Raw genomic sequence first — 8,727 nt, 5'->3', positions numbered from 1 at the left:
TGGGCATGCACTAAACCGTGCACGGGTAAAACTCTAACTTCTAAACTAAGATGCGATTTAATATGTTACAGATACATGGGCAGTTTAGCCCAACTTGGTATAAAAGGCCGATTCACGTATTTCTTCCATGTACAATCTTCACGTCCATCTTGATCGCGGCCCACCTCTGACTCGGTCAAATTCTGGTGATAACAAGGTGGTAGAGGAACTAGCAACATCTTTATCAATAATAGGATCATTCATTGATTCAAGAGCCTTTGAGTAGGTTTCTTGGAGTAGGTCATGGTTCTCTCCCAGTTTCTTGAGCTCATCCTTGACAAGCTTGTTAGCTCTTTCAAGGTGGTCAAGATCCCTAGTAAGAGAAGCATGAGCAACTTCAAGCTCCTCCTTTGAAGCATTAAGCTCTTGGGTCAATGATTGAGCCCTTTCAATAGTTTCAAGATCCTTAACTTTATCTAGTTCATAAGTTTCAATTTGTTGCTTAAGACCTTGTGATATGCACCTTTCGGTTTTTAGCTCTTGTCTTAGGAGATTGAATCTCCTTTCCTTCTCATCCAAATGATATTCTAATTCCTCAATGGACTCATCCTTTTCTTTAAGAGAGTCCATTAAGAAATCAAATTTGACAAGAGCTTCACCACGAAGGGTGCATCTAACATTGTAAAGTTCCTTAAGCACATTTAATTCCTTTAGATTTTCATCTTCATCATCAAGGACACTAGACAAAGAAGGTGGGGGTTCCATTACCTTGGTTTCTCTTGCCATAAGACAAGAGCCAATGGTTGTAGATGAGGAAGAGTCGTCGTAGTCATCATCTTGAGTTATTCTTGCCATGAAGGAAAAACCAACATCATTCTCCGTGGAGTAATCCTTGGAGTAATCATATGTGAAGAGTGACCCGGGCTTAGAGAAAGCCAAGCCGGCCACTCCGGCCTCCTTCTCCTCTTCTTCCTCTTCTTCATCGGACAAGTATTCCGCCCCAACAAAAGCTCTTCCCTTGTTCCTCTTGTATCGGTCGTTGATTGGGTTTGGCTTCAATCTTGGCTTGACCCCTTTGATGAACTTTGGCTTGTCTACCCTTTTCTCATAAGGGCACTCATTTGCAAAGTGGCTCTCTTCATCACAATTGTAGCAAGTTCTCTTCTTCTTCTTGTCATTGAGGAGCATTGGCAACTTTCCCTTGTACTTCTTGGCAAAGAAGGCAAAGTCGGTGGCGATGTCACTAGTTGAAGTCATCTCCTCATCTTCTTCAATTTCATATTCTTCTTCTCCTCCATGGTCAGCTCTAGCCTTGAGAGCAAGGTTTTGTGGCGCTTCATGGTTGTGTGAGGCTTCATCAACACGGTTCATTGCCATGAGCATTTTTCCCTGCCTTGGCCATGTTTTCATTGGCGGCCACATAGGAGACTAGATCATCGGAGTTTAGATCGGCACTCTTGGTCATGATTTGCAAGTTGAGTGCAAGGTTGGTATCTTCTTGCTTGACAACAATCATAGCAATGACCTTGTATACTTCTCAGCACCAAGTCCCTTGATCCTTACTTTAAGAGCACCAAGCCTTGCATAGGCATCGGCCAAGGACTCTCCTTCTCGAATCATGAACCGGTGAGCTTCTTGCTTTGCGGTCTCATAAAGAGATGATTGGATCAAATCGGTTCCCTCTGTGAGTACTATGATTCGATCCCACAACTCTTTAGCGGAGCTGATGTCGTTGACTTGATCAAGAAGCTTGCGATTGATGCCACTTCTTATCTTGTCACGTGCGGAGGCATTGAGTTGACGGTTGTAGAACTCGGTGGAGGTCAATCGAATGGGATCTTGTGGCTCCCGGTATCCATGAAGAATGATCTCCCATAGCTCCACACCTGCAGCTGCGAATATGAGATTCCATAGAAGATTTCCAATGTGGAAAGTGAGTTCCATCAAAATGGGGAACGGTCCCACTATGGTTTATATGAGGCATGGGTGAAGTGTTTCTGGGATAGTCATGGTTAACTTCATTGAAAGTTTCCTTAGAGCCCGAAGTCCCACTACGAGCTTGATACGTCCAAAACGTATCTACTTTCCCGAACACTTTTGCTATTGTTTTGCCTCTAATTTGTGTATTTTGGATAAAACTAACACGGACTAACGCTGTTCTCAGCAGAACTGCTCTGGTGTCTCGTTTTTGTGCAGAAATCCAACTTTCGGGAAAATCCTCGGAATTTATGCAGAAGGCCCTATTTTCCAAGAATAATGACGGAGCCAGAAGGAAGCGCCAGGTGGAGGCCCGAGGGCCCCACACCATAGGGCGGCGCGGCCTAGGGGGGGCCCGCGCGGCCCTATGGTGTGGCCCCCTCGGCCGGCCTCCGACGCCCCCCTTCGGACTATATATCGGCCTCGACCTAAAAACGCACAGAGAGAAGTCGAAGTCGCCAGAAACCCTCCAGAGAGCCGCCTGATACGTCTCCAACGTATCGATAATTTCTTATGTTCCATGCTACTTTATTGATGATACCTACATGTTTTATGCACATTATATGTCATATTTATGCATAACCTATTAACAAGATGCCGAAGAGCCAGCTGTCGTTTTCTGTCGTTTTTGGTTTCGAAATCCTAGTAAGGAAATATTCTCGGAATTGGACGAAACTTTCGCCCAGGGTCCTATTTTTGCACGAAGCTTCCAGAAGACCGAAGAGTCAACGAAGTGGGGCCACGAGGCGGCCAGGGGATAGGGCGGCGCGGCCCAGGCCTTGGCCGCGCCGGCCTACCCCCTGGGCCCCTCGTGTGGCCCCCTGACCTACCCTTCCGCCTACTTAAAGCCTCCGTCGCGAAACCCCCGCACCGAGAGCCACGATACGGAAAACCTTCCGGAGACGCCGCCGCCGCGAATCCCATCTCGGGGGATTCAGGAGATCGCCTCCGGCACCTCGCCGGAGAGGGGATTCATCTCCCGGAGGACCCTTCATCGCCATGATCGCCTCCGGAGTGATGAGTGAGTAGTTCACCCCTGGACCATGGGTCCATAGCAGTAGCTAGATGGTCGTCTTCTCCTTGTTGTGCTTCATTGTTGGATCTTGTGAGCTGCCTAACATGATCAAGATCATCTATCTGTAATACTATATGTTGTGTGTGTCGGGATCCGATGGATAGAGAGTACTATGTTATGGTGATTATCAATCTATTGTTTATGTGTTGTTTATGATCTTGCATGCTCTCCGTTATTAGTAGAGGCCCTGGCCAAGTTTTTGCTCTTAACTCCAAGAGGGAGTATTTATGCTCGATAGTGGGTTCATGCCTTCATTGACACCTGGGATCGTGACAGTAGGTTCTAAGGTTGTGATGTGCTGTTGCCACTAGGGATAAAACATTGATGCTATGTCTAAGGATGTAGTTGTTGATTACATTACGCACCATACTTAATACAATTGTCTGGTTGCTTAGCAACTTAATACCGAATGGGGTTCGGACGATAACTCGAAGGTGGACTTTTTAGGCATAGATGCAGTTGGATGGCGGTCTATGTACTTTGTCGTAATGCCCAATTAAATCTCACTATATTTATCATATCATGTATATGCATTGTTATGCCTTTCTCTATTTGTCAATTGCCCGACTGTAATTTGTTCACCCAACATGCTTTTATCTTATGGGAGAGACACCTCTAGTGAACTGTGGACCCCGGTCCTATTCTTTACATAGCATAAATTCTACGGCAATACTTGTGTTTTATTATTTTCTTGCAAACATCTTCCACTCGATACGCTTAATCCTTTGTTACAGCAAGCCGGTGAGATTGACAACCTCACTCGTTTCGTTGGGACAAAGTACTTGGGTTGTGTTGTGCAGGTTCCGCGTTGGCGCCGGAATCCCCGGTGTTGCGCCGCATCACATTTCGCGACCATCAACCTTCAACGTGCTTCTTGGCTCCTACCGGTTCGATTAAACCTTGGTTTCTTTCTCGAGGGAAAACTTGCTACCGTGCGCATCATACCTTCCTCTTGGGGTTCCCAACGAACGTGTGAGTTACACGCCATCAAGCTCTTTTTCCGGCGCCGTTGCCGGGGAGATCAAGACACGCCGCAAGGGGAGTCTCCACTTCTCAATCTCTTTACTTTGTTTTTGTCTTGCTTTATTTTATTTACTACTTTGTTTGCTGCACTAAATCAAAATACAAAAAAATTAGTTGCTAGTCTTACTTTATTTATTGTCTTGCTCTCTATATCAAAAACACAAAAAAATTAGTTACTTGCATTTACTTTATCTAGTTTGTTTTATTGCTACTAAAATGAGTAATCCTGAAGTTGAAGTTCGTTCTTTTAAGCAACAAGGTGGAGAAAGTTTTAAAGATGCTTGGTATAGAATTAGTAATGCTCATCATAGGTGCATTAAGAAACACTCCACCACTATCCTTCTTAGGAACTTTTATGTTGGTTTATCTAGTTGGAATAGGTATGTTCTTGATACTCTTTCGGGAGGCAATTTCCTAGGTACTCCCGCTTTAGAAGCTAGTTGCATCATTGAGAGTCTAGTTGGAATACCACCTGTTAATGAAGTTAAAATTGAAATCTCTCTTGAAGATGTTATGAAAAAATTGGAAATCATAGAGAAAATTTTTCCAAGTGTTGAAACTAAATTGGGAATGTTATTTGACAAAACTTATGAACTTGATAAATCTCTAGGAGAAATTGATGAAAGAATTAGTGTCCTAGGAACTTGTGTTGTCCATGATAATCAAACCAATAGGATTGATGAACTTGAAAAAGCTATGGGAACCTTGGGTTCAACCTTTTCTTCTCTTAAGTATAATGAGAAAGCTTATGTGGGTAAAGAGCAAAAATTCATGTACGCCGCTAAAGTGCCTAAACAAAAGAATTATTATAGGCCTAAAATTTCTAAAACCCCTAGCACCACCATAGAGAATTTAGATAATGGAGCACCTAAAGTACCCTCTGCAACAAGTTGTGTTTGCATGAAAAATAATGTTGATGCTTCTACTCTTGATGTTACTTGATTTGCACTTTCTGCGCCTAGCTGAAAGGCGTTAAAGAAAAGCGCTTATGGGAGACAACCCATGTTTTTACTACAGCAATTTTTTGTTTTGTTGAGTCTTGGAAGTTGTTTACTACTGTAGCAACCTCTCCTTATCATGTTTTTGTGCCAAGTAAAGTTTCTATGTTATAGTTGATGTTATATTTGGGATCGCTGCGCAGAAACAGCATTGCTGTCTGTCACGAATCTGGGCACAGTTCTCTGTAGAAAATTCGAAAAAATCTGCCAATTTACGAGCGTGATCCTCAGATATGTACGCAACTTTCATTAGTTTTGAGTTTTTCCATTTGAGCAAGTCTGGTGCCATCTTTAAATTCGTCTTTACGGACTGTTCTGTTTTTGACAGATTCTGCCTTTTATTTCGCATTGCCTCTTTTGCTATGTTGGATTTATTTCTTTGATCCATTAATGTCCAGTAGCTTTATGCAATTTCCAGAAGTGTAAAGAATGATTTTGTCACCTCTGAATGTGTGAATTATTAATTGTGTACTAACCCTCTAATGAGTTTGCTTGAAGTTTGGTGTGAAGGAAGTTTTCAAGGGTCAAGAGAGGAGTATGATATACTATGATCAAGAGGAGTGAAAGCTCTAAGCTTGGGGATGCCCCGTGGTTCACCCCTGCATATTTTAAGAAGACTCAAGCGTCTAAGCTTGGGGATGCCCAAGGCATCCCCTTCTTCATCGACAACATCATCAGGTTCCTCCCCCGAAACTATATTTTTATTCAATCACATCTTGTGTTCTTTACTTGGAGCGTCGGTTTGTTTTTGTTTTTGTTTTGTTTGAATAAAATGGATCCTAGCATTCACTTTGTGGGAGAGAGACACGCTCCGCTGTTGCATATGGACACATGTGTCCTTAGGCTTTACTCATAATGTTCAAGGCGAAGTTTCCTCTTCGTTAAATTGTTATATGGTTGGAATTGAAAAATGCTACATGTAGTAATTCTAAAATGTCTTGGATAATGTGATACTTGGCAATTGTTGTGCTCATGTTTAAGCTCTTGCATCATATGCCTTGCACCCATTAATGAAGAAATACATAGAGCTTGCTAAAATTTGCTTTGCATATTTGGTCTCTCTAAGGTCTAGATAATATCTAGTATTGAGTTTTGAACAACAAGGAAGACGGTGTATAGTCTTATAATGTTTACAATATGTCTTTTATGTGAGTTTTGCTGCACTTGTTCATCCTTGAGTTTGCTTCAAATAACCTTGCTAGCCTAAACCTTGTATCGAGAGGGAATACTTCTCATGCATCCAAATCCTTGAGCCAACTACTATGCCATTTGTGTCCACCATACCTACCTACTACATGGTATTTCTCCGCCATTCCAAAGTAAATTGCTTGAGTGCTACCTTTAAAATTCCATCATTCACCTTTGCAATATATAGCTCATGGGACAAAATAGCCTTAAAAACTATCGTAGTATTGAATATGTACTTATGCACTTTATCTTTTATTAAGTTGCTTGTTGTGCGATAACCATGCTTCGGGGAACGCCATCAACTATTGTTGAATATCATGTGAGTTGCTATGCATGTCCGTCTTGTCCGAAGGTCTATCATTTTAGTGGTTGGAGCATGCAAAATTGTTAGAGAAGAACATTGGGCCGCTAACTAAAGCCATGAATCATGGTGGAAGTTTCAGTTTTGGACATATATCCTCAATCTCATATGAGAATAATAATCATTGCTACATGCTTATGCATTTAAGAGGAGTCCATTATCTCGTTGTCCATGTTGTCCCGGTATGGATGTCTAAGTTGAGAATAATCAAAAGCGAGAAATCCGAAATGCGAGCATTCTCCTTAGACCTTTGTACAGGCGGCATGGAGGTACCCCTTTGTGACACTTGGTTGAAACATGGCATGCAAAGATCCGGTAGTCCAAGCTAAGTAGGACGAGGTGCGGGCACTATTAGTATACTATGCATGAGGCTCGCAACTTGTAAGATATAATTTACATAACTCATATGCTTTATTACTACCGTTGACAAAAGTGTTTCATGTTTTCAAAATAAAAGCTCTAGCACAAATACAACAATCGATGCTTTCCTCTTTGAAGGACCATTCTTTTACTTTTATTGTTGAGTCAGTTTACCTATCTCCCTCCACCTTAAGAAGCAAACACTTGTGTGAACTGTGCATTGATTCCTACATATTTGCATATTGCACCTGTTATATTACTTTATGTTGACAATATCCATGAGATATACATGTTATAAGTTGAAAGCAACCGCTGAAACTTAATCTTCCTTTGTGTTGCTTCAACACCTTTACTTTGATTTATTGCTTTATGAGTTAACTCTTATGCAAGACTTATTGATGCTTGTCTTGAAGTACTATTCATGAAAAGTCTTTGCTATATGATTCACTTGTTTACTCATGTCATTACTTTTGTTTTGATCGCTGCATTCATTACATATGTTTACAAATAGTATGATCAAGATTATGATGGCATGTCACTTCAGAAATTATCTTTGTTATCGTTTTACCTGCTCGGGACAAGCAGAACTAAGCTTGGGGATGCTGATACGTCTCCAACGTATCGATAATTTCTTATGTTCCATGATACTTTATTGATGATACCTACATGTTTTATGCACATTATATGTCATATTTATGCATATTCTGGAACTAACCTATTAACAAGATGCCGAAGAGCCGCTTCTTGTTTTCTCGCTGTTTTTGGTTTCGTAAATCCTAGTAAGGAAATATTCTCGGAATTGGACGAAACTTTCGCCCAGGGTCCTATTTTTGCACGAAGCTTCCAGAAGACCGAAGAGTCAACGAAGTGGGGCCACGAGGTGGCCAGGGGATAGGGCGGCGCGGCCCAGGCCTTGGCCGCGCCGGCCTACCCCCTGGGCCCCTCGTGTGGCCCCCTGACCTACCCTTCCGCCTACTTAAAGCCTCCGTCGCGAAACCCCCAGTACCGAGAGCCACGATACGAAAAACCTTCCAGAGACGCCGCCGCCGCGAATCCCATCTCTGGGGATTCAGAGATCGCCTCCGGCACCCTCGCCGGAGAGGGGATTCATCTCCCGGAGGACTCTTCATCGCCATGATCGCCTCCGGAGTGATGAGTGAGTAGTTCACCCCTGGACCATGGGTCCATAGCAGTAGCTAGATGGTCGTCTTCTCCTTGTTGTGCTTCATTGTTGGATCTTGTGAGCTGCCTAACATGATCAAGATCATCTATCCGTAATACTATATGTTGTGTTTGTCGGGATCCGATGGATAGAGAGTACTATGTTATGGTGATTATCAATCTATTGTTTATGTGTTGTTTATGATCTTGCATGCTCTCCGTTATTAGTAGAGGCTCGGCCAAGTTTTTGCTCTTAACTCCAAGAGGGAGTATTTATGCTCGATAGTGGGTTCATGCCTTCATTGACACCCGGGATCGTGACGATGAGGTTCTAAGGTTGTGATGTGCTCGTTGCCACTAGGGATAAAACATTGATGCTATGTCTAAGGATGTAGTTGTTGATTACATTACGCACCATACTTAATGCAATTGTCTCGTTGCTTAGCAACTTAATACCGAATGGGGTTCGGACGATAACCTCGAAGGTGGACTTTTTAGGCATAGATGCAGTTGGATGGCGGTCTATGTACTTTGTCGTAATGCCCAATTAAATCTCACTATATTTATCATATCATGTATATGCATTGTTATGCCTTTCTCTATTT

This window comes from Lolium rigidum, chromosome 1, assembly GCF_022539505.1.
Source record: "Lolium rigidum isolate FL_2022 chromosome 1, APGP_CSIRO_Lrig_0.1, whole genome shotgun sequence".
Taxonomy (NCBI): Eukaryota; Viridiplantae; Streptophyta; class Magnoliopsida; order Poales; family Poaceae; genus Lolium; species Lolium rigidum.
The sequence above is the reverse complement of the archived record's forward strand: the minus strand, read 5'-3'. Positions refer to the sequence as shown.